This window comes from Triturus cristatus, chromosome 4_2 (assembly GCF_964204655.1).
Source record: "Triturus cristatus chromosome 4_2, aTriCri1.1, whole genome shotgun sequence".
In the NCBI taxonomy this organism is placed as follows: Eukaryota; Metazoa; Chordata; class Amphibia; order Caudata; family Salamandridae; genus Triturus; species Triturus cristatus.
Window position 1 is genome coordinate 337,134,451 of NC_140586.1, and position 26,144 is coordinate 337,160,594.

General features: G+C 46.6%; 2 protein-coding genes across 2 annotated transcripts in view; one reads left to right on the plus strand and one right to left on the minus strand.

Moving 5' to 3' along the window:
* The window catches only part of LOC146833833 (uncharacterized), a 338,179-nt gene that overhangs the window by 309,950 nt on the left and 2,085 nt on the right, over positions 1–26,144 (plus strand). The window lies entirely within an intron of this gene.
* LAMC1 (laminin subunit gamma 1) overlaps positions 1–26,144 on the minus strand; it is a 329,476-nt gene that overhangs the window by 221,893 nt on the left and 81,439 nt on the right. The gene's annotated exons all lie outside the window — the stretch shown is intronic.

Below are 26,144 nucleotides of genomic sequence, written 5' to 3' on the forward strand. Positions count from 1 at the left end.
TGCTCTATGAAGGGATAGTACATCCTCTTACCCATCCATAGATCTCCCCCATCTTACAGTGGCTTTTAAAAAGGCACAGATCTCATTGACACACTTCGTAAGTATTTAACAAAAGGTGGTGAAACAGTGCATCCTTACTCTTAAAACCTAAGAATTTCAAAAGCGGTTTTAAAAAAGCTTAAAAAAATTATCTGAAAAAGGCACAAAAAAAACCCAAATGCATCAAAGATTGCTCTGAATGATCGTCACAGGCGCCACTTGTGCGCCTCAACCCAGGAAACCCAGAAGAAGAAGCACCACGGTGTTGGCACTAAAACAGAAAAGGAGAGATCTTTCCCACCATGACAAAAGTAAGGCGAGATACAGGATATCCTTTTCAAATTCATGGAAATCAAAACACAGTTTAGCGGTCTTTTTATTCATTTCACTTACAAGTCTCTGGGAGTGACATTGGTCTAAAAATAGCAATTTGTCTTTTCCTTCTCCGATTTCCTAATTTCGTCCGGTGAATCAACCAGAATTGGTAGATTCTAATCATCACATATTTTACTTACATAGGCTAACCACGAGATGGCAAGTCCATTATCAAAATTCCAGAAATCCATAATAACTTCCCTGTTTACTTTTGCCTTGCGTTTAGACCAAATGCTAATCAATAATAAACATGGAGGCAGCTTGTCCAGGCCACTAATATACAAAAGGTTGAGATCCATGTGCAGGATGAAATGTCAGCTCGAGGGCGGTAAGTGCATTATACACCTGCAAACACGTTTTTCTTACGACTGTAAGGCGTCAGTATTACCAAAGCCCCAGATCCCAGCCCCAGAGAGAGCACGTAGAGACACACTGAGCACCATACATTTTAAGAATTTGGGAGACGGCGTGCCTTCCAGCCACAAATTGTAAATTTAGAATTGCTCCAGCTGCTCTGCTAAGCTTTAGGCATCCATTTCTGATCAGTGGGTGCCAAGTCCCTGCACTACTAAAGGTAACCCCTAAATAGTTGCAATCATTTATACCACCCTGGGGATTTCCCTTCACCATTATATTATCCAGGGGATTCTTTCCTCTGTCCACAAGCTATTATATGCGACTTGCTGTCATTAGCGACCAGATTCTATTCACTATTAAAGGAAACAAAGGCTTCTACGAGTAAACGAAGCGCACCCGGGGAACGTTCCATTAGGACCCCATCATCTGCATAGAGCAGTGCTAGCACAAAAGCATTATTTTGAGGGATGCCGCTGGTGACTGTAGCCAAAGTGGAACACAAGTTGCTAATGTAGACCACAAAAGGCAGTGGGACCAGAATACAGCCCTGGCGCACCCAGATCAAGAAGGAGCGAGTCTGATTACTCCCCAGCTTTAACAAACCGAACCCTGGCAGTCAGATTCTCATGAAGGGAATATAAAACAGTTATATCTCACAGAGAGAATGAGAGAAACTATCCTAGTTACCTTCTCCCACATAAAAGTGCTAAACACAAAATGGTAACTTGGCAGAAAGGCGAACAAAGGAAGAGACCACTATCAAAGTTTACAGTAAACATTCAAACAATTGGAATAGAAGCATCACCCACTAATAGTGGCATGCTTCATTGGTGCCTATGCACACCCTGGTAAGTTGATACCACCAGGGCAGACTCAACCAAAAGTGGGAGTTCTTAAATAAAGTATCTTACTGGATAGAAACAGGGATCCAGAAAAGGAAAATGTTAAAACTACCTCCAGGTATACCCAAAGGAGTAACCTTTTTATTTAGGGTGCCGAGAGTATAGATAAAAACAAGAATCTAGGTTTCTTAAGGGTACATATGTAGACAGGCTGGGACAGTTAGCCCTGACAAAGACCCCAGATCCGGATAGGCTCTCAACGAGGGCTGAAACAACTTAACTAAAAGTAAAAAATTAAACTGAGGTGCTCTTCCAAAGCCAAAATGCTGATTGGTGGAAGCATCTATAGAAGACACAGCTGGAGTATCACCTCACACAGTACTCTGCGCAGCCTCTCCCCTCAGCTTGACAAACGCTTCATTATACAGGAGCCACAAACCCAACAGGGCAGGACGCCCATCAAACGCAGCATTGCAGGCTGAGCCACGCTTCTTTCTGGCAGCTAAAAAGAAAGTCTATTAGATCGATGAAGGGCGGGGCGGAGAAGGGCAATAGAAACTCCTTTTTAGGTCTCGCGCCTAGCATTGCAGTGCACAGCACTGCTCGCACAACGAGAGACCTCTTGTAGGGTGTTTGAAAACTGACTTAGGAATCGCACACGCTCGTGCTTTTCCTTTTGGGCCACGCTATTGGCCTTTGCGTGTGACTTTTTATCAAAGACAGCATGCAATTGGCTAAAGGCAGGCGCATTGCTCCGCCCATGGCCTATTGATATCGGTTACCCACACCGACGCCATGTGGTTTCAATTATCATGCCCACACACGGGCGCGATAATTGAAACCACATGTCTCGCTGTGGCGCGCGCACCACTCGCGGGCTTGTTTGCTTGCGATCGCTTTCACGATCTGTTTCAATGCCGCTTTTTTTATTCGTTTGTTTACTGCATTTACATAAGCCTCTTTCACACAGCATGCAATGAAGCCCAGGAAAGGAGGAATGAATCTGGGTGCTGACTAAACTTTTGTGCCGCAAACAATGGCCTCTCTGAATCATTCTGAGATCCGGTTTACACAGCTTGTAGGAATTACATGGCAACATCTTGGCGGCATCCCAGACGGCCCCAGGTTGGCTCAATATTTTCAGATCAGTTTGCAACTGTATCCATTTATGAGTAACGAACCCTTTCCCAGCATTACTTCTGAACATCACGCCCACAAGGAAATTAATATTGTGTTTTTGAAACGTTCTGTGCTCAATTGTTTATTTTGTTTAACAAGCCCGTGACGTAGGGATTGGCTAGAGTGAGACGCCAGTTTACTAAAACCCTGACAATGTAAAGAATATTTGGCTGCTGGGTGAGAACGATCTAAAATGAGTTAGATTCAACGTTCAGCAAATGCAAAAGTGACTCTTGAAGCAAACGGGTATATTGTATAGGCTGTACTCTAAAAGTAGCGAGCGCGTCAGGCTTCAGGTGACATCACTGCGTACAGCGGTGCGCCACCGGGACCAGCTGTTCTGTCAGCCGGCATCAGTTCTGCCTTCATGCACCCATCACCGCGGCCTGACAGCCCGCCACATTCAGTGCTAGGCTCTTAACGTTTCTAAACATTATGTCTTTGGCATACAGGATCAATTTAATACGAGCCCCAAACCACAGAGATCTATGGAGCCTTCTGATGCCATCAGATGGAATCTGCTGCCAGGGGTTGTCAGTGCACTCTTAATAAGGATGTTGGTTTGCAGTTTTTAACTAGTATTGTATACAAATACAAACAGAAAGCAAGCTCTTTCCCATCGACATTTGTTTTTAAAAACAGAAAAAATATTAGAAATTAGGTCTTCCTTTGAGAGTCTCTTCATACGTGTTCACAATGACGGTATAGAGTGTAATAAAATATGATTTCCTAATGAAGTTTTATAGCTACAGATGCACCTGCAGTCCTAATATTTTCAAATGGTTGTGGTGTTTTATTGATGATTAGTAGTGCACTACAGTCGCACAGACATCAAAGTGTGAGTGTACATCAATACAGCAAAGGAAATCTGCCCGATGCAACTTAATTTTCTCCCCCACACCATAAATATCGATAAATACCAAAAAGGTGAGAAAATTACATATATAATTGAATACAAAGAGGAGTTAACTCTTGTTTTTCTGACACAGAGCTCGAAAACACAGGGCAGAGCTTCTTTGTCAGAAAAGCATACATTAACTGGGAGATATTCTGCGTTAGTGTATGCGCTGAAGACGCCTTCTGCGCATGCGCAGTGCAGAAACCAGCATCGCGATCCGCCTGTGGTCTTTCATGAGCCGAGCATGTATATTTAAGCGGAAAGGGCTGGTTTCATGCTGTGCTGCTTGCTTGTAAATGTTTTTTCTCCAACTATGGTCGCAGTGAAAACTGCTGGTCATGTACGGTAACTTTTTTTTTTTTTATTATTGTAAACAGCATTCATTCATTCGCAGCCACAATCTAGCACCTTCTCAACTTTATGCTGTGCGCCACAATGGGAGCTACCACTGAACGGAGAGGTAGGGGGTGAAAACTAGCACATCTGGTTACTCGCAGTTCAAGTTTGTGTGAATGATATTAAAATTTGCAGGTCCAGACCCCTGCAGTGCGGGTGCCACCCACCTCCCCTTTATCGCAGGACAAGCCGCGGCATAAATGGGGGCGCGAGTGTCACGACACAAGACAGGATTATTTTGCGCGTGAATTCTGGCCCCGTTTGTGTATAACAGATGGTCTCATTAAAACCTCTTCACACCATGTGATGCGTTGTTTCTTGTTCGGTGAATCCATTCAGTGCACTCCTAGGTTTCTGCCCTTTATGCAAATGAGACAAAGGTAGAAAACATCTGCTGCTCAGGATCACACAGAGTACTGAAGTGGGACTCTGAGAACTTGCATTGAGATGTCTGCACGCAGCCACTACATCACCGCAGCCGACTCAGGGCCGCGCCATCTTGACTGGTCACCATAGTGGTGAAATCACACTGGACATGCAGGGGTGGGAAATATGTGTTCTATTTTATTGTCTCGTTTACCACCTTCTCCTTAAAAGCAGACACTCTGGGACTGCTCACTTTTCAGGACTCATTTTGAGTTAGTAGCACCTGCGCTCGTGTGATTTTTCGTGATCATTAAAGACCCGCAGCACTTTGCTGAAAGTTAGTATATTGTATTGCAGCAATTATATGGCGCTTACTACATGTTTGTGGGGAACAGAAGCACTTGGCTACTTTGTCAGCAAGCCACACTGTGTAAGGTGTGTGGTTGGAAGTGCGCTGTCACTGTTTTGTACTATGTGGGAGCGGTGGTGCTGGAACAATTTTGAGAGTGGGGTAAGAGGGGACTGCAATCAATGTTCCTTCCCTAAAGTCATATGGATTGTGAAAAATCCAACCACCGCACAAAAGAACGAACAGTACAGTTCGCAATCACATACATCGTCCACTACAATACATGCAACTATTTATATTTACATAAATTCACTTCACTGCAAACAATCATAGAACTGACAATATATTTACAATGCCAATAACTCAAACTCTAACAAATGCGAGACCTATTGCATTGCAAATGCTGGTTACATTTCAAATAGCACCCCTCCTCCAAGAGTCCTTAAAAGGCAGAGACACCCGCTCATAAACTGGCTATGATGCAGCAGGTTGTGATTTATACGTCATTATTTATGGAATCATGCACACTCGATCACAAGAACAAGGTGTAGGAGCAATTCACCCTGGAACTTCTGTCGAATCACTGCATCTGGGCCTCTGTGATAATGCCAGTGTTTCAGCTACTGCACGGAACAGACCTGGTTACCGGGCTCAAGGAGGGACTGAAAACGAACTCTGTCCACAAAGAACTTACCCCAGAACTGATGTATTAATGCTGAAACAAATATATAGGTTCTGCAAATGAACGTTTTCCTAGGAGCCAGGTGGAAATTTGGCAGACCTGCTTATCGGATGCAGTCTGCAATATTCACAGAAAGTGAGTGGTGAAAGCCAGCCTCGGACGTCAGCTCAAAGCTTAATACAACTTTCATCTGCAAAATATTCACCGACACACCTAGAGCCGCCATTCTTCCAAAGGCAAACAAGTTGTGGTCTAAGGTAATAGAAACGAGAGGATGCAACAAAGTGTGGAGTCCCACCTCCAGATGTAAAGGGACTTGTTGTAAGAGGAACTGCTGAATTTCCCACCCGAAAGCCCATCAAGTGTTCTAGGCAAATAACTTAAAAATTAGGGGTGGAAAAATCACAAGTGGTCCTCTTTATACTGTTCCAGCTTATTCATAAGCTCTAGTAGTTAGTCTGAAAAGTTTTCACCAGGAAGTAGGAAAACTGCGCAAGCAAAACGCAAATTATGAAACTGCAAAATAGGAAACAATGGACCATTTGTCGTGAGAAATCCTTGCAAAAACAAATTCTCAAAAAAGGTCAACACCACCACCACAAAGAGGGCATCATATGATGAATACTTTAAGACAAACACATAACTGAGCTTCCATTTAAGGAACCCAACAAAAAAAAGATGATAGATACATGTTGTCCTTCAAACGCCGTTGACTATGGGCTCTCAACTCAGGGCCGCAAAGTAAAATTGTAGACCAGTTTAGATCCCATTTTTGCTCACTAAGTCAATATGCCTTTTGGAAGCCGAAGACTAAAATCCTGTAAATCACAAAGAACCTAAAAATGAATTAAGGCCAAAAATGGATGGATTCAAAACCTGCCATTTCATTTTGGGTTAAATCCACTAGGCCACAAATATATATACACAAACACACACATACAGATATACATTTTAAACTACCAGAGATAAACACTCTGACCAAGACTCTGGAGACTCGAAACACGTTATCTACTGTCATTTGCCCTTAAATAAATTGCTATCTTTAGCACAACTCCGGAGTGGCTGGCTTTTTGTCCCAGGATCATTTGGGGGAAGGAAATAAAGATTTATGTATTTTACCGGAGACAAAAACACTCTGGTTCCTGACTACCATCCTCATCGTCTGCGTCACCACACCTCAGCATGCCAGAACAGGAGTACTCCCATGTGTCCCCTTGTGTGCGACCACAACTAAGTGACAGCAGACAAGTGGAGTGGCTTAAACCACACAGCCTCCGTGAAGTTGCCTGTAAATAATTGCCCTTTAGTACATTCGCTTTTGCACTGACCGCATTATGGCCAATAATGAATGAACACAAATGTAGCCAAACTGGGCCGTTAAATAGAACAATCTCTCCGTTAATTTGATTAACAGTAAGTCTTGTTGATAATATTTAAGTGTACGTTTCCACGAGGACTTGCAATAGAAGAACACGCAAGATGCTACCAATAGTCCATTTATGTTGAGTTTAGCGCCACGCATGTCGCCTCGCAGCAACTTCAGAGCACTCGGTCAATGCTTAGTGGAAGTCGGTCGTCAAAAGGCGGTCGTCAAAAGGCGGTCCTCCAGGCTTCACCCACTGAGACATGATCTGCCAGCAATTGTGGTATCCAAGCTGGGCGCCAGGCGGCCTACATTATCCAGTTTGAGGCCCAGCATCACATCAGAGTGCCAAAAAGAAGATTGTCTCCAAATGAATTTCCAAGAAAACAGATCTAATTAGGACAAAAAAAGCGGAGGAAAGAACTTGGGTTGGTCCCAAATGAACGCTTAACAAGTAAAAGGGTAATTTGTTAATGAAACCGCTTTAGCTGAGCTCTTTTATCAGCAAACCACTGGAGACATTTTAATACTTAAAAATGACGTTTCTGGCTGACTGTACACAAGTCTGTCCGTGGAGGGTTGTGGAAGTTGCGACACAAGGAGGCCAATGACAGGGGTAACCAGGTCAAACGTTGTCCACAATCGTTAACAGGTGCCCATGGATGCGTGCTGGAGTTTCTCTTTACTACTCTGCGCATTTACATTCCACTTAAAACCCACAACAACCTGCTCTGCAGCTTTCAATTAACCTCCCAACCCCAAGAATGTAAAGATTAACTTGAAAGGTGAACAAAAGGCTGACTGAACAGTAACCACCGCGCCCCTCCTCCTTCCTCACCATGCAAGGTACAGGCGGGGATTGTTCGGAATCACCGCTCCCCTCTCCATCCGACCGGCCCTCGGCATGAGGGCCCCTGCACGAGTGGCGAAGAGGCCCTTTCCATGGCCTGGAGGTAAAAGACGTGGAGCACGTGAAGCACGTGAAGCCGCCGCAGCTAAATCGAGAAGCCAGAGGAGGGAAGGTCCGAGCGCTACAGGAGGGGCAACGCGTGAGAATCCGAGGAGGAGCCAAAGCCATAGCTGAGGGGTGGGGGTTACAAGAGGGGCCAAAGAGGGCGCACGAAGACAGAGCGGAGAGTTAGAAATCAGAGAGCGAAACACGGGGCTATGCACACTTTAACGCGTGCCAAGCCTGGCAACATCGCCATTCGGAAAGGCGGGTTAAGTTCCCAGGCTCTGCCCGAAGCTAAAGTCTGCTCTCCGGCTCGATTCCCTGCACCCCAACGTCAAACATAGCCTGAAGGAAGGCACTAAACTGTCTGCGACGTTTTTCGAAGGTGATCAGATTTTTAGACGCAAACACCAGGACAGGCCAGACATAAAAGTAGGACTACTGCCTTTAGTCTAATACATCTGGCCTGTCACATTTTTAGGTCGAGCCTATAGCGGCAGCTCGCATGCACTTACTCGCTTTGCAAGGCATGCAGTAATGGAGGTTGGAGTAGAAGCTCCGCCCACTCTCCGTCCATGTTTTTAATTGGCTCGTGTCATTGTCTTTCGTAAATGCCGCCCTGATTATGAGGCTTGTTAGTCCCTCCTTATTATGGCCACGTCATCATTTGTACCCTCCCATGGCTACTGTTCCGTTTACTTCGAGTGTTACACAGTACGATAGGTGTTAGCACTACTTTGTCGTTGCTTCTCCCCACCGCCACCCCCTCCACTTCTCCTACGATAGGTGTTAGCACTACTTTGTCGTTGCTTCTCCCCACCGCCACCCCCTCCACTTCTCCCTAATGCAATGTAATCTGTCTCGCGTAAATGCGAGTCCTATTGCATTGCAAATGCTGGTCTCAGACAGTGCTGGGAGCAGATTTAGACTCAGTCCAGAAATCATATTTTCCTTCTCTTTAGGATTTCATGTTTTTTTTCTCACTGAATTGCATAGGCTTTTTTTTTTTCGGGGGTAATGTTAATGTTTAGATCTTCTCAGCAGCGGGTTACGTCCAGCGCTGCGAGGAGAGAGTGGGCGTGGGGCAGAGTGCTCTTCCACCTGCTTGGCATCCGGTGGACTCCGGGTTCACCGGGGGCGGAGGGCCCACACAACCCCCTGTATAAGTACCGTCCAGATATTACAGTGACTGGGACTGAGAAAGCGGCGTCACGGGGCAGAGGTGAGTTGCCAGACACAGAGAAGTACTTTGCGGAGCTATGTAGGGCATACACTACTAACGGTTACTGCATGATTGAGATGCACAGTCCCGACTGTTTGTGGGTCTCAGTACTGAAAAAAGTGTGGGCCTTCGAGCCTGGACGGGAGTGAATGGCGGAGTTGGCAGTGAGTTACGGGGCTCCAATAGAATGGCGGCAGTGGTGAACTGCACTGGGCTGTATTCAGCAGCACACAGGCCAGTCCGTTCTATTGGTCAGTACTAAGGTGCACTGGGTGAAGGCTTTGGGGGTCTCAGTTCTGGAATGGGGGTGCTGCAGACCAGAACTGTGGTGCATCAGCAGAGCTCATCTTGCCACATGGATCACTGGTAGGCCCCCTCTCCTTTGGCGTACAGGCTCCTAGCCCCCTCGGCTCCTTTGGTTAGGCTCAATCAATCAAGCAAGGGTTGGTAATGCGCAACTACTCACCCGTGAGGGTCTCAAGGTGCTGGAGGGAGGTGAGGAGAATGTCCTAAGTGCTGGGGCTATGGAGCGGATGGGATGTTGTGGCCCCCTTCCCTAATTTAACTACTTACAATAAATAGACCGCTCAGGTGAGTTTTTCCATCTTAACCCTTTCTTCCTCCCTCCACCTATCCTCGCTCCAGACGCAACAAAACTTTGTTCATTGTTTGCCCAAACTCCTGCAGTCAGCATGGGAAGTGGGCTGAAGGCTCAGTAGAAACCAGGAAACCCAATACAAGACCTGCAATGTGAATTATTTATAACCACCAGCTAATTACAGGTATAATGTGCGCGCCCACCTCTCAGACCACCATAAACTGCGAGGTGCTGAACCCCAAGATAAAAGCACCTCTCTGGTCATGCACGACATCAAAATAATTTTTAACAGTAGATCAGAGCAGATACAACACTTTGCCAACCATGCACTTCCCGGCAGTGTAGCATGCACCCATGTATAATGTGCTTCAGCGCCCCGCAACACCGCATGAAACACTATATGAATGCACTTATTTGAGGGTTTAGGTAGTGTAGCAGGGGCTGCTGGAAGTCACTAATGAGGTGCATGCGCTGGAAGGTCTTTCTGTGTGCCTCAGAACTTTAAGCATGGGTGGCCTTCTGGTCAGAAGTAAGGAGTATCAGCGGAGCAGTGTGTGTCTCCCAGGATTACTTGGTATAAAAGGGGGAGGGGGGTAGGGACTTGCATGTCAGGACACCGGTGCATTAGCAGAACTCAGGTCTGTGCTGGATTCTCGTCACTATACGTTCATTATAGCCTCCAGGGAGAGACACTGAAGATGGTTTAGAATGGCGCTGAGATGTCTGGCTCCTCTGCCCCAGTAAGATATTTTCCTGCTGCTTTGAAATTGGCTTTGAGAAGAGCAGTAGCCGTTTTCTTGAGTCCTGTTCGCATTTTGTTGGTGTTATTGACGTGTTGGTATTGCAGTCCTGCCCCAACTATGTCTGAAGGATGGGTTGAGCCCTGGAGTTTGAGTGAATTTGGAACCCCCTCTTAAACCCACTCTCCATACCCATCTTCCTCATTGGTGTATAGAATCATGTTTTGAATTGAGTGCTGTATTTTTTTATTTTTTATTATGGTGCAGTGCAGTGGCTAAAGTGTAAAGAAGGCCCAAGGCCAGAAAGTATTCTCACTGCTTGTTGTGTCCCAATTGAGCCTTTAGGCATGTTAAAATGGGCTTTGTAAATAAATAAAAAAAACACCAAACTCACTTTTATGCTTAAGTTGGCCGTCCCTGGGTTATGTTTGATCCACTGTGTTAACGTTCTTAGATCTATCTTCTGACTGACAAGCCTGGGATAATTGTACCTGGTCAATGGTACAGCTTCCTATTAGCCGCATGGCATGTGTGATGCCCTCAGCTAGTCCTTGCTTTTTCTCTGCAGTTCTTATTCTGGCCCAGGATGTCCATTAGTCCAATAGGAGGATCTGAATGTTAAGGACTGAGATAGAAGTAAAAAGAAAGCCCCTGCCTTGGGCCCTCCTGGAGAAGTGTGTAATATATCTGGTTGTGTGTAAACTCAACCGAGAGGACAGACGTCAGATGCTGCGCCCCACAAATCCCAGATCTCCTGTCAAAGCCCACCTGGCCTGCCTTGCTCAGATGATCACACGTAATGATCACAGCCACTAGATAATCTAGGGCCATCAGTGCTATTGGAAGATCGGTGTCCCTGCATCGGATATCTGCCTATGCTTAACGAAGGTGCTTACTAAAGGAGAATGTGGTCCCTAACCAAAAAAGCTAGGGAGCGGCACGCGAAGCAAGCTAGGGAGCGGCACGCGAAGCAAGCTAGGGAGCGGCACGCGAAGCAAGCTAGGGAGCGGCACGCGAAGCAAGCTAGGGAGCGGCACGCGAAGCAAGCTAGGGAGCGGCACGCGAAGCAAGCTAGGGAGCGGCACGCGAAGCAAGCTAGGGCTCTTTGCGAAGGAAGCTAGGGTGCGTTGCAATGGAAACTAGGAAGATTAGCGAAGGAAGGTGGGGCAGTCTGCGCCAGGAAGCCGGGGCAGTCCGCGCAAGGAAGCCGGGGCAGTCTGCGCCAGGAAGCCGAGGCAGTCCGCGCAAGGAAGCCGAGGCAGTCGGCGCAAGGAAGCCGAGGCAGTCGGCGCAAGGAAGCCGAGGCAGTCGGCGCAAGGAAGCCGAGGCAGTCCGCGCAAGGAAGCCGAGGCAGTCCGCGCAAGGAAGCCGAGGCAGTCCGCGCAAGGAAGCCGGGGCAGTCCGCGCAAGGAAGCTGGGGCAGTCCGCGCAAGGAAGCTGGGGCAGTCCGCGCAAGGAAGCCGGGGCAGTCCGCGCAAGGAAGCCGGGGCAGTCCGCGCAAGGAAGCTGGGGCAGTCCGCGCAAGGAAGCTGGGGCAGTCCGCGCAAGGAAGCTGGGGCGGTTAGCGAAGGAAGCTAGGGCGGTTAGCGAAGGAAGCTAGGGCGGTTAGCGAAGGAAGCTAGGGCGGTTAGCGAAGGAAGCTAGGAAGATTAGCGAAGGAAGCTAGGAAGATTAGCGAAGGAAGCTAGGAAGATTAGTGAAGGAAGCTAGGAAGATTAGTGAAGGAAGCTAGGAAGATTAGTGAAGGAAGCTAGGAAGATTAGTGAAGGAAGCTAGGGCAGTTAGTGAAGGAAGCTAGCCGCTTACCAAAAGGTGACTGTGGTGCTTAATTCACAGCTAGGCCACTTAACTAAGGCGACAGTGGTGCTCAACAAAGGAGACTGGGGCCTTGACCACCGCCTGGGGCCCTGACTACTGCCTAGGGCCCAATAAAGGAGCCAGTGAGGGCTAAGGAAAGGAGAAGGAGGGCCCCACTAAAGAGCGGGGGCAGTGACGTGAGCCGGTAGAGTGCAGCTTCCAGGCACTGGCGTAACAACCTTGTGGCTCTTACAAGATGAGAGCGAGCGCCGAACACAGTCCTGTGCTTGGACTACAAGGGAGTTGTACTTCCTGTCCGGTTCTCGCGATCTGCTCGCGAGTTCATACTTTTGGAATTTAAGTTCATAACAATGTATTCTTGTACTTTTGCAGAAAATAAGACCTACAAAGTGTTTAAGGTAGAAAAACTTTTTTATGATCTCGCAAGCCTCTCGTGAGACAGCCGCAAAATGCCTGGGAGAGAAAAGACATCCGAAGAAAGCACAAGATCAAACAAAACCATCAAAAAATAACCATCTACTCATCACAGTACTCTTTTCTTCCAGTTTCTCTAAAAAAAAAAAAAAGCACCACAATATGCATTCCTACTAATGGTGTATGGAGAACTAATTTACTCTTTTTTAGGTTGAGCCTGGGCAGCGCATTCGCTGCTCTGTGAGGCATGCTGTATTGGAGTATGTACTTTAAGTCCCGCCCACTCTCCACTCATTTATTATTGGCTTGTGTCATTGTCCTTCATAAATGCTGGCTTCTGATTAGTTAATAGGCTTGTTAGTCCCTCATAGTACTGCCTTGTCTTCATTTGTAACATCACTTGGCAACTGGCCCTTTTACTTCTGTTGCAACACGGCTTGTCTTATTTAGTCTTTAAGCACTCTTTTCTTTAATGGGTTTTCTCCTACCGCAGGCACGATGTGCTTTCGTTACTTTTAGTGCGCCATGGGCGCTTTCCCTTTCAAGCAGCCCCGGACCATGACGGATGCTTTTTTGAAATGAAATAGGTCTTGAATTTACAAGAGTGAGCTATTGCCATTGTAAATGACAATAGCTTAAACTTTCGTAAATGCGAGACCTATTGCATTACAAATGCTTGTTTTGCATAGCCATGTATACACACACACACACACAATAGGCTTATAAATGCATGTATATATATATATATATATATTTTTTTTTATCCAACAAACGCCGAAGCTTCTCAAGACGCACTCGACAGTGAGTCTGCCATCCGGCATCACCGTTCAGCCTGCCCCAGCCATCCAAGTTTGTTGGATTGCCTGACGCGTTTCTGTGGCCAACGTACCACTTCATCAGAGACATTTCTCCTGTACGCATTAAAGCGCTCTTTGTACTCCATGCTGATTGGTTGAAAAACCCCTCATGGGTTCAACTGCGTTTTTTATTTCTTCATACAGAATGCTGGGATGTGCAGTCACATCGAGCTTTCATTGAACACCTATAGTAGGTTCTAATGCATACAGATTTCAGAGAGTCAGTTACAATCCTTGGTAGGATCTGGATGTGATGGGAGTAGGCACTTTTCATCAAGACGCACTGTGCTGGAAGCCGGAGCAGGAAGGTTCCTCTCCCTCAGCCTCTCATTCCTTCGAGATGGTGCATCTTGCACGGGACGGCACCAGTGTCCTAATTTTATCCAACAAACGCCGAAGCTTCTCAAGATGCACTCGACAGTGCGTCTGCCATTCGGCATTGCGGTTCAGCCCGCCCTAGCCATCCAAGTTTGTTGTATTGGCTGACGCGTTTCTGTGGCCAACGTACCACTTCATCAGAGGCATTTCTCCTGTACGCTTTGCAGCGCTCTTTATACTGCATGCCGATTGGTTAAAAAAACCCTCATGGGTTCAACTGCGTATTTGATTTCTTCATACAGAATGCTGGGATGTGTAGTCACATCGAGCTTTCATTGAACACACACACATATATATACACACACACACACACACACACACACACACACACACACACACACACACAACACACCCACGCCTGTAACTGTGTATTGGTCTGTGGCAGGATCCCTCCACTTTGAACTCCCCCTGCCCTCCGCTCCACTTTGTCTCTGCTGGGAGCAGACAGCTGTAAACAGATAAATTACTTCGCATTTTAGTCTTCAGGGGCACCTGTGAATGGAGATGTAACTTTCAATTCCACTTGGCGGAATGACTTGACCTTTGTCCCAAAAACCAGGACATTTACCTAAAATTATGAAAAGTGTCAAGACACCGGGATAGTCCTCTAAAAACAAGGACTGCCTGGGAAATCCAGGACATCTGGTCACCCTACTTTTTCCCACTATCACTCGAGGCTGCACTGAGTGCCAGTGGGGGACAATCTGAAGAAGCTATGTACCCATCCATTCCACCCACCCACCAGAAGTCGTCCCATCCTAAAGGGTTCCCGGTGAGATGTTGCAAGCATCACCAGCCAGCTCGTGGTGCTGGGTAACGGGGGACATTTTCCCCACTGTTGTGCAGAACCCCATTTGTTCATCTGCCTCTGCACCCTTCGACGCCCTGCCCCCATTTCTTAGTTTCACTGGAAACTGTTGCAAGATCTTTAGTAAACAAAAATAAACTTAAAATGAGCTTAGAGCTTAGAGCTAGGCCCTTACTTACCATAGGGTGGTTTTGACGTCACTCCTGTCCTTGCTTTTCAGTGGTCAGCGCCTCCTGTTTCCACTTTGTGTCTTCCCATTTTCCATGGAACAAGTACAGTTTCCAGCATGCGGTCACTGCCCTTCCACTGGCCGCACGCTTGCAGAGGTACTATTTTTTTTTTTTAGTTTTAATCTACCACTACGAAATTGCATGTGTTTGCAGGTCCTCTATATCTCTTCCAGTCACTCTCCCCCTCTACCCTCATTACTTGCTCCAGTCGCTCCCAGCCCTTCCACGTCCTTGTTGATTGTCCCTATCCCTTCCACTTTCTACAACAAACTTGTTGCTTACCACATTCCCTCCCACCCCTTTACACATCCTTTCTTGCCCCACCGCCTGATCAGTCGGGTAAAAATTAGCTTTTGTGCGGATAGCGCTGTCCGGGTCTTAATGCTTTTTTTCTTTACTTTAAGCCATATACTGCACATGTGCCAAATGTCTACAAAAAATATTGACAAAAGCCTATAGATCAGTGGTCTTCAAAATTTAATTCTGCACCCCACCCAGTGAGATAAACAAATCGCCCCCTCAGTATTTTTCGAAATTTTTCTATTAAATTGGCAATGTTTAAATATGCCTATACTTATTTAAAAATTGCAGTTATGTTACCGTTTAAAAAATGCAATCAAATACATGATTGCCAAACATACTATTCTGGTCAGGCAGGCCTTACTAACATGTACAAGTAACCACAGTGTGATTGTTAGAAATGGGGGTGGGAGCTTTACCGAATATTTGTAGTCCCTTCCCTTTAGACACTCCCAGCTAGAATATAAATGACAAAAGATTTAAGTGATAGCCCATTACAGAGCAGCCTTTTGGCTAAGGCACGGTTGTCAGCATAATGCTACTTTTGGCCAGATCCTGGAGCCCCCCAGTTTGAAGACACCTGCTACATAGATCAAGCACAGGGAAAACCTATTGGCTTTGACAATGCTCGTTTTAAATGCCTAGACTCTTTGGGAAATTGATGAAATTTAAAATTAAAATAAAAAAAGTGTGAATTTCCATAGTATTTGACTTTGCACACACTGAAGTGTGGAGTACTGCAAAAGCAGAAGACAGATGGATACCTAGTTGGGGGGGGGGGGTGAAGGAACAGTTTACTGTCGAGGTTGGAGACGCTTTACACAAAGAGGAAGTAGTCAAGAATGCTCATTTCTTGTGATCTATACCTCGGGTGGAAGGGGCGGTGGAGGGGGGTGCGGGGGAGGGAGCGTGGCGGGGGGCGGGGGTGTTTAGTCTTCTGGAGGTCTTCATTGTTGGAGAATGTTTCCATGGCTCACCCATGAGCTCTCTCTGCCTTTCACAGCTTCCTAAAATGTTTGCTCAAGCAACAAGGGCGCGACCACCTCCCAGACCTGCCCTGCCACACAACCCTGCGCTCATTCAGCCTAGGAATCCTCTTGTTCGTGTTGCAAATACAAAGGCCCTCCCATTCCTCTTCTTGTTAAAGGAACATTCAACTCAAAGGGACATGCAGCAAACAATGAAAATAAAGGGCAGGGATTTATGGAACATGGTGCAGCCAAGGACACAGAAAGGAGGCCAAAAGGAGTTAAGCGACATGGAGCAAACGTCAATGATTGCTGGGCTTTCCTCAAAACATCAGGTGTATTTTTCAGCGGCATAATGAAAAGCAAATTTCTAAAGAAAGGACACGGAATATGCTCGTTTCCGGCCCAGGGAGGACCTGGCCTGGCAGTTCGTGCTGGACTGTTCCCGCGTGGAGCAGGGTCAAGACTGAGCTGAACATGGCTGGGTCCCAGACGTGGGACCCGTGCTCACTACGCCACTGGAGTCAAGCTATCCTGGCTGATGACGGCTGATAGCCAGAAACCGGTCCTAGGATGCTTGATTCCGGTCCAGGGAAGACATGGCTTGGCAGTTCGGGCTGGACTGTTCCCATGAGGCACAGGGTCAAGACTGATTTGCATATGGCCATGTCTAAACTGGGGTGGTGTAGTGGGCAAAAGAACGATGGATTTAACCCAGATCTCTTGACTCGGGGAGAACGTCTGCATTGTCAGCATTCCGTCCATCATTTGTTTGTTGTAACGCTAAACTGGGGAAGCACAGTGAGCAAAAGAACGATGGATTTAACACAGATCTGTGACTAGGGTTGAGTGCTTGAAAAGTTTCAGCACTCAGTCCATCATCTTGTTGTGTCTGCTGAAAATAAAAACATTCCTTTTATAAACTCTGAAGATTTCCCAAACATGAAATCCACGCAAGCACTTTCTGTGGCTACCACTTCTTCCAGCACACACGAAAACCAATCAACTCACGTATACTTATTACCCATTACTAGTTTAGTGTTAAAGTGTAAGCATGAAAGGTGCCCCCACAATCACTGTACTCACGCGCATAATACTTCTTCTATAAGGTGGACAACTTGCTCAGTAGAAGAACACATGGTGCTTACCAGGCACTGTGGTCAATACCATGTACAAAATGAGTTATCAACACTACAAGCCAGCAGCAGCAGAACATGGTACAGCCCTCCCAGGCGCCCGCTGTCCCAAGACACGTCCTGCTGCCACGCCCGACGCTTCAGAGGAGATGTATCTATGACTACATGGGTCTGTCTCCCTTGAATAAAGGGAGTCCTCTCACTCAGCAGATAAAAGGAGTACCTTTGAGGGGTTAATATGAAGACTGATGTACTAACACCCTGACCCCACATCTAAGCAAAACTGAAAGACTCCAGTCTGCAATAAAAACGTTTGGAAAGTTTTACCTCGGACTACGGAAAGGCACAGCAAGCAATGCCGCAAGTGCTAATGAGCAACAACAAATATAGACAGGTTATCAGTCAACAGCGCCAAGATACCACTTGGGGCCAACATGAGCTCCAGCTAGCACCCAATGTCATTTCACGGACTCGACTGAAAGAGTAAAAAAAAAAAACAATCAAAGGCCAGCCCACAAAACCACTAAACCGACAACCTCAAAGAGGCCAGAAGCAGACGTGAAAATATGTTATGAAATACAAGCTACTGCTCTTTTACATACATTGTCCGAATATCTGCACGCATGCATTCCGTGCTACTTTATGGCTGCTTTCGGAGTGCAGGCCTATTCAGCAACCACTGAAAACTCTAGTAATGACGCATTGTTCCGTTCTTTCTTTAACCACGCTCTGAGTTGCAAGGCAGTAAGGCCAGTTGTATCAAAAGCCTGGTGACAAAATATGGGCACAAATTGTGCACTGAGTTTTTGCAATTAATCTTTAATTTTGCAATGTGACCTATGTTCTGTAGTAATAGGTCCAATTGAAAAATGTCCAATCGAAAAATTGGAGTGGTGGCCTCCAAGTAACAACAGATCACGAGCTTTTAATGTATATTCACGATTTTTTCTTTAAAAAAAAAAAAAGCAGCCGTGTTCTTTAAAAGGAACCTGTGTTAATAAAAAAAAAAAAAAACGAAGGTTTGTCTTTTGGAAAAACAGCAGATGAGTGAGAAGGAGGCACAGTCTAAGAAAGACAAAGCTTTCGGCATGAGTTAGTAAATCCATTTTAAGAGTCAGAAACTTTGCAGTTTATAGGATTGACAGTCCAGAAATTACTTTAGACATCTCGGTCATAATGTCAAACATGTTTTGGAACAGTAAAAAAGTAAGTCACAGAGGGCGCACTATGTACTGGCAGGTAATTGATTGATAAAAGGAAACCGGAATGTGCCACCCAAGCGAGTGATGGAAAGTTCAGGTCACTTCAAGTCCAAAATGCTATTATTTTAGAGAGTAAGATTTCCGGTGTGTGGTGCAGTGGCGGCTCCTTCATAGGGGCATTTGGGCGTCGCCCCACTGCTTTCTCGCAGTGCGAGAAGCAGAAACATGAAATGGTAAAACTACCATTTTATGTTTCTGCTTCTCGCACTGTGAGAAAGCAGAAGTGCCTGGATGGGGGCGGGCGGTCCTGCTCGAGGGCAGGAGGGGTGTGGCTTGCCCACTGTTGTGGGTACTGACTGTTTGGTCAGCCCTGGAGCCGACCAAACAGTCAGTACCCACAACAGTGGGTAAGCCACTCCCCTCCTGCCCTCGAGCAGGACCACCCACTCTCCCTTTTTCTCTACGCAGAGAAAATGGCCCGGAGGGGGCGCTCTTCTGCTGCTCCTCACCAATCACAACGCTGCCATTGCAGCATTGTGATTGGTTTGCATAGGGGAGGGAAGCTGCCCGGTGGCTGCTTCCTGCTCCTGCAGCAGGAACATGCGGGAGTGGGACCTAGCTAGCTGCACCGTGACCCGACCGGCAAGCCAGGAGCGGCTCGGTAACCAACAGTAAGGTACTTTTCATTTTTCATTTTTTATGCCCCCCAGACTCCCCCCCCCCCCCCCCCTCCCTCCGGCAAGCATGCCAGCCGCAGCTGATTAACAGCTACACCATGAAACACCGTATAGTCTTGGGTCGGTGGAGTATTTCACGAGCTGAACCCGCTGAACACCTATAACATTTATGTTTTTTTTAACAAGGTGTACTGCTCGATTTTCCCGGCCTTCCGGTGTTGCAGAGCAATCCATATGACTTCAGTCTCTTTCCATCCGAGTCTAAGGACTGGAGTAGTGAGTAGGGCCTATCTATTAGACACTTGTGACATCTTCCCGTGCTCCTACCCTTAGCTCAGGGCCTATATACATAGCCTAGGGAATAGATTCGTTAGCCTTGAGGATAATTTGCCCTATAGTGAGGTTGTTTCATGGAGCTGTGTTGAATTCAGGCCTGGTAGGCCTCAAACGGGAGAGACTCCATCTTTCTTTCTGCTCCGGCAGCCCGGGACCTTTCCAGAGGGAGGGGGATGTTTTAGTTATGAGGTGTTATTCGCTCGGAGAGAACCGGTCCAGGCCGGCCCTTATCGAAGGATTGTATTTTTCTTCATGCCGAAGACACTACATCAGGCCGGCCGGCTGGGAAAGTGTCCTTGGTACGGGGAGGTACAGGAATTTGGTGGGCGGCAGGTTTCGAGCTGGAAATTTCCATGAGGGAATGCACTTCTATATTAGTGAAAGTCTGAGTGAGATAAGGGCACTTGCTTCTAGACCATAGGCGGCATCTGGCCGTTAGCAGAAGAGCTATTACTTATTCCAGGGAAGACTGATGATGAACTTGAATCCAAAGAGGAGAGAGTAGCCGATAAGGACGAGGTTCCAGTGACTCGGAGAGGGAGAAGGGAGCAGACCCACAACTGCAGAGGGGTGACTTCCAGGCTAAGCCGAGGCATAGACGAGAAGGGAACCTAGATGACCATTGAGTACAGGCGACGTACCCTCAAGGTGAAGTCGATCCCTTTTTCTTTAGAGTATACAACTTAACCTTTCACTTTCCTTGCAGGTTGTCTATATATATAATGTATTCTGCGAATGTGCATGTGGCATTTAAATAAAGTATTTAGCTTGTTGTACGTTAGCATGTGTTGTGTACTTTTGTATAGGAGGATAGCCTATTCTTTAGTCAGAGTTGCCTTAAAATGAACAGAGGTTAGTCCTGGTCAGGTAAGTGGTAACTGGATGAGGGGGAAAACAAGCCCCTCGAACTAGAGAACAGGTTGTGCTCAACTAATAGTCTTTGTGTGATCTGATATATGGTAACCCCGATTCCCCTGTTGTGTACCGCAGTAACAATAGGATGAGCTCGTGCTAAGGCTGCCGGGTAGGTAGGAGATTCTGGGTCTGACTGAGGCCGCGAGATCGTGTGTGTCGCTGCCGAATGGGTAGGAGATTCTGGGTCTGACTGAGACCGCGAGACTTTGTGTGTCGCTGCCGAATGGGTAGGAGATTCTGGACCTGACTGAGGTCGCGAGATCGTGTGTGTGTGTCGCTGCCGAATGGGTAGGAGATTCTGGGTCTGACTGAGACCGCGAGACTTTGTGTGTCGCTGCCGAATGGGTAGGAGATTCTGGGTCTGACTGAGACCGCGAGACTTTGTGTGTCGGTGCCGAATGGGTAGGAGATTCTGGACCTGACTGAGGTCGCGAGATCGTGTGTGTGTGTGTGTCGCTGCCGAATGGGTAGGAGATTCTGGGTCTGACTGAGACCGCGAGACTTTGTGTGTCGCTGCCGAATGGGTAGGAGATTCTGGGTCTGACTGAGACCGCGAGACTTTGTGTGTCGCTGCCGAATGGGTAGGAGATTCTGGGTCTGCCTAAGGCCGCGAGACTGTGGTTGCTGAGATTGCGAGGCTGTGAGGTATAGAATAGGAATTCCCTGTCCTTAGGTGGTACGTATATATGTGGTTATTTGGGTGTAAAAAGACCCTAGGGAGGGGGTAACGTTCTGTTTTGGGTCAGAAGGGCTCTGTAGAGCGGGTTCCACCCGATCCGAAAACCCAAGCAGAACATTTGGCGTCACGAACTGTTTACGTAACCTGTGTGCGTTGTGGTTGTCTTGTGTTTGCTTTCGGCGTGTGCGTGATTTATTTTTTTTTTTTTGTATATTTGCGTGTATACTTTTTCTTTCTCTTTCTTTCTCTCTTCCTTTCTTTTCTCTGCGTTTCTTTTCCTTTCTTTTTCGCGATGTTTTCTAGGAAATCGAAATCTACTCTTAAATTGTCCGTTGATATTCCCGGATGGGATTCAACGCCTTATGGTGCCTTGGCCCGAGAGTGGGCTGATTCTACTGGTCTGAGTGAAAATTGGAATTCTTCTTTGGAGTCGGCGGAGCCGGCTGACGTGATTGCTTGTTTGCAGACGGCACCTGTCTTGAAGGGTGAGGAGGTTCCCGCTTTGGGGCGCAGAGGTTGGGTTATTCTGTCTGCGTATCGGATTCTGCATGAGAGGTTGCTGAAATTGCAGATTTCTTTTAAGGATGCGGAATCACACCTTGTTGAGATTCAGAATTCTAACACTTTATTGCGGTGTCAAAATAAGTTGCTTTCCGACAAACTTGACACTTACCAAACGGTTGCCGAAAGGGCGGCTGTGCGGATTGCTCGTTATAAGTACAAGAACAGGCGTGGTCGTGTTTCGTCGCGTAAAGTGCGTCTGGTCGTGGCGAAAGCTGGACTGGATTGGAATCCTGATGAATGGGATGGTAATATCTGGGACTCGACTACGTCTTGTTCCTCGGGTGAGGAATGTGCTATGCATGAGCTTTCTCGTTCCCGTCCTGACAGTAAGTCTACTTCTCGCACCTCTGATGGTGCACCCCGTGATTGCGCTCGTTCTTCGGGCGGGATTGATACTTTTCACACTGACTGTCCCTCTACTAGTACTGCTCGGGCTCCTTGTGATGCTCGTCCCGTTGTTTCTGCGCACCCGGTTTTTCGTCGGAAGTTGCAGCAGTCTCCCAATGCTCCGCAGGGTATTTCTTTGGACTGTTTGGAAGATTTTACCCAGCAAGAAATTAGTGATATTTTGCAACGCTTTCGGCAGCGGACTGGTGAGACTTTGCTCACGTGGATGGTGCGCCTTTATGAACTAGGCGCTGCTGGTATTATGTTGGATACTGGCGATTGTTTGAAGTTTTGTTCTTTGAGTTTGGATTCTACTGTGCAAGATCATTTTCGTAACTATAATGGTGGTGGTCAAATTTCTTTGCTCCAATTGGCAACTGAAGGTTGCAATTTGAAGTATCCTACTGAATCTGACTGGCCTGTCAATGACAAGCCGTGGTATACTTTGCGTGATGCTGCGCAACGTCTTAAGGAGGAAGTGATGAAAACGGCTATTTTTCTGGGCACTGCTGACAGGTTGCTTGATGGGTTGTTGACTTCTTCGGTGCGGAATCGTATCATTCGCTCTTCTCCTGTTGCCTACAAGCAGGTCATGATGACTTTGTTGATTAACCAGACTGGTAATGTACTATCTACGGTGTTGGAGTCGGTACGCCAACTCGGTGAGTTGGGTGAGTGGTTTAAACCTGAACGTCAGTCCCGGTCTGACACTCGTACTCCTGGTGAATATAAATTTACTAGACGTGATATCTTTACTGGTCTTTTGGCTGATGGTGTGCGTCGGGAGGACATTGATGGTGAGACTACTGCTCGTTTGTGGGAAATGTTTCGCAAACGGGGCTTGGACCGGAAGGAGGGTGCCCGGCGTGTTCGGACGACTGAGTGTGATCGTGGTTGTTCTGATGGTAGCGGTGATGATGATCGCCGTGGGCGCTTTGATCGTTGTGATGATCGGCGTCCTGTACATGATCTGTCCCCTCGTCGAGAGCGGGACAGGGAGAGAGAGGGGGAAAAGGAAAGGGGGAGAAATGATCATGCTTACAGTAGACGTAGAGATGATAGGGATCAATCCCCTGAATTGAGAAGGAGGGAGGATCGATACAGTTTGGCCGATCGAAACTCGCAGTGCAATGTAGAGGACAGGAATCCATTTCGTAATAGAGATGGATATGAACAGGAGGTACCGATACCTAAGAAACGTGAGAGTCTTTATCCTGATTTGTCCTGGTACACAGAATGCAGTAAGAATGACTAGGGAATAGGTCAAGCTCCGGTACACAGATGGGCTCACAGAGATAATAGACCCTATGTAGATATTGATATTTTTTGGAGACATCGTAATATCCAAAGGGCCCGAGCATTAGTTGATACAGGAGCGGAGGCCACTCTTATTCATGGAAAATCAAAGAAATTTACAGGGCAGCCTTTCACTATTACCGGATTAGGAGGAAAGGAAACCCCTGCAGTTCAAACTTTTCTTGAAATGAGAATAGGTAGAATCCCTAGAAAGGAATATTCTGTATTAGTGGTGCCACTTCTAGAATTCATAATTGGAATTGATATTTTGAAGGGAATGACATTGCATCTTGATGATGGGTGTTACCAATTTGGAACGACGCATTATATCTCGTCCAGACCTATACGGGTTGGTCGTTTAAGGATGCCCCCCATACAAGTTCCCCAGGCGACCAAAGTGGTTTGTCAGAAGCGGTATCGTATTCCGGGTGGTCATGAAGAGATTAGCACCACCATTCAGGAGTTGGTTGATGCAGGCGTTATAACTCCAGTTACTTCTGCTTGGAATAATCCTGTTTGGCCGGTGCGTAAAAGTGATAATTCTTGGCGCATGACTGTTGATTATCGAGAATTGAACAAACACACGCCCTCTTTGACTGCTGCAGTACCGGATGTTATCACCCTGATTGAAAGAATCCAAACACATCCAGGTACCTGGTATGCGTCCATCGATATTGCTAATGCTTTCTTTTCTATTCCAATTGCCCCTGAGTGTCAGGAACAGTTCAGTTTTACGTGGAACGGGCGTCAGATGACGTTCAGAAGTCTTCCTCAGGGCTATGTGCATAGTCCTACGATTTGTCACCGGCTGGTGGCAGAACACTTGACTGAGGTACCAGCTCATCCCAAAATTCAGATATGTCATTATATTGATGATGTTTTGATCCAAGGCGAAACACAAGAGGATGTTCAGACACAATTAGATAGAGTCATTGAGTGTCTGCGTGGGAAAGGTTGGGAGATCAATCCGGACAAATTACAAGGTCCGTCTCAAGCTGTAAAATTTTTAGGTATTAATAGGCATGCGGGACACCGCGAGGTGATCCCTCAAGTTAAACAGAAGATTCTTGATTTTTCGGTTCCAAGGAATAGGAAGGAAGCCCAGAGCTTCATTGGTTTATTTGGTTTTTGGCGCCAGCATATTCCTCATTTGAGTCAAATATTGGCCCCTTTGTACCGTGTTACACGTAAAAAGAATGCATTTGAATGGGGTAAGCAACAGCAAGATGCATTTAGTCTGGCGAAAGAGGCAATTCAACATGCTATGGATCTCTGGCCTGTACGTGATGGTGATGTGGATTTGAATGTGTCTGTGCAAGGCCCTTATGCAAACTGGAGTCTGTGGCAGAAACAAGGCAGGTGCAAAGTACCATTAGGGTTTTGGACCAAAAAGCTACCTGATGCTGGTGAGCGTTATACACCCTTTGAGAAACAGCTACTTGCTTGTTATTGGGCTTTGGTGGATACCGAGCAATTAACATTGGGACATGACATATTCTTGCGTCCTGAAATTCCTATTATGCAGTGGGTTTTGAGTTCACCAAAAACTCATCGAATTGGGCATGCTCAGGAGGCGAGTGTGATTAAATGGAAATGGTACATACAAGACAGGGCACGTGTGGGTCCGAAAGGAGTTGAGTCTTTACATGAGCAAGTGGCGCAAGCACCATCGACTGAGACTGAGAGTGAGTGTTCTGTACCTTTAGAACAGGAGTCTCCTGTCAAGTGGGGTAAACCTTTTGATGATTTGTCCGTCGAGGACAGGAACCTTGTGTGGTTCACAGATGGGTCAGCAAAATTTATTGGAACTACACGGTACTGGAAGGCGGTGTCTTATAATCCGATCACACAGAAACTGTTGAGCACAACTGGTGAAGGGAAGAGTAGTCAGTTCGCAGAGCTCTATGCCGTTTATCAAGTTTTGAAACAGGAGTTACCTGGTGTATGCCATATTTTCACCGACTCCTGGTCCACTGCCAATGGACTGGCCGTTTGGTTACCGACCTGGCATTCCCATAATTGGAGGTTACACTCCAAAGAGTTATGGGGAAAAGAGTTATGGCAAGAGATTTGGGAAATGCTCCCACAGAGTACTGTTACCATCTTCCACGTGGATGCTCACACCCCAATAGATTCTCTTGACAAATTTTTTCATAACATTGCAGATGAGAAATCTAAAATTGCTGAGGCAGTGGTGGACAGACAAGATCCTGATATTGCGGGATTGGCGAAATGGGCACACCAGAAGGCAGGACACTTTGGAGAGAAGGCCACTAGCAGGTGGGCTGCTGATAGAGGAATTTATATTCCCCTGGACCTAATCAAAAATGTTATTCTACATTGTCCCGTCTGTCAGCATATCAGACAGCGTAAAGTACCCCAAATTGTTAGAGGTCATTTACATCGCGGGAAATTGCCCGCTCAAATCTGGCAGATTGATTACATCGGACCCCTTCCCATGAGCAGAAATTGTCAATATGTTTGCACAATTGTCGATACATATAGTGGTTTGCTGGTAGCTTTTCCATGTAAGCAAGCCACCCAATTGAATACCATTAAAACATTAGAATTGATTATGATGTATTATGGTGTGCCATTCCAAATTCAATCTGATAATGCATCCCATTTTCGTGGAAGATTGGTACAGGAATTCTGTGTGGAAAACCATATTGAATGGATCTTTCATATACCTTACTACCCGCAGGCCTCGGGCCTGGTGGAGAGATTGAATGGTCTGTTAAAGGATCAGCTACGTAAATTAACAGATGACAAGTATAAAAATTGGCGAGACTTTTTACCCCAAGCACTATTAATCCTGAAT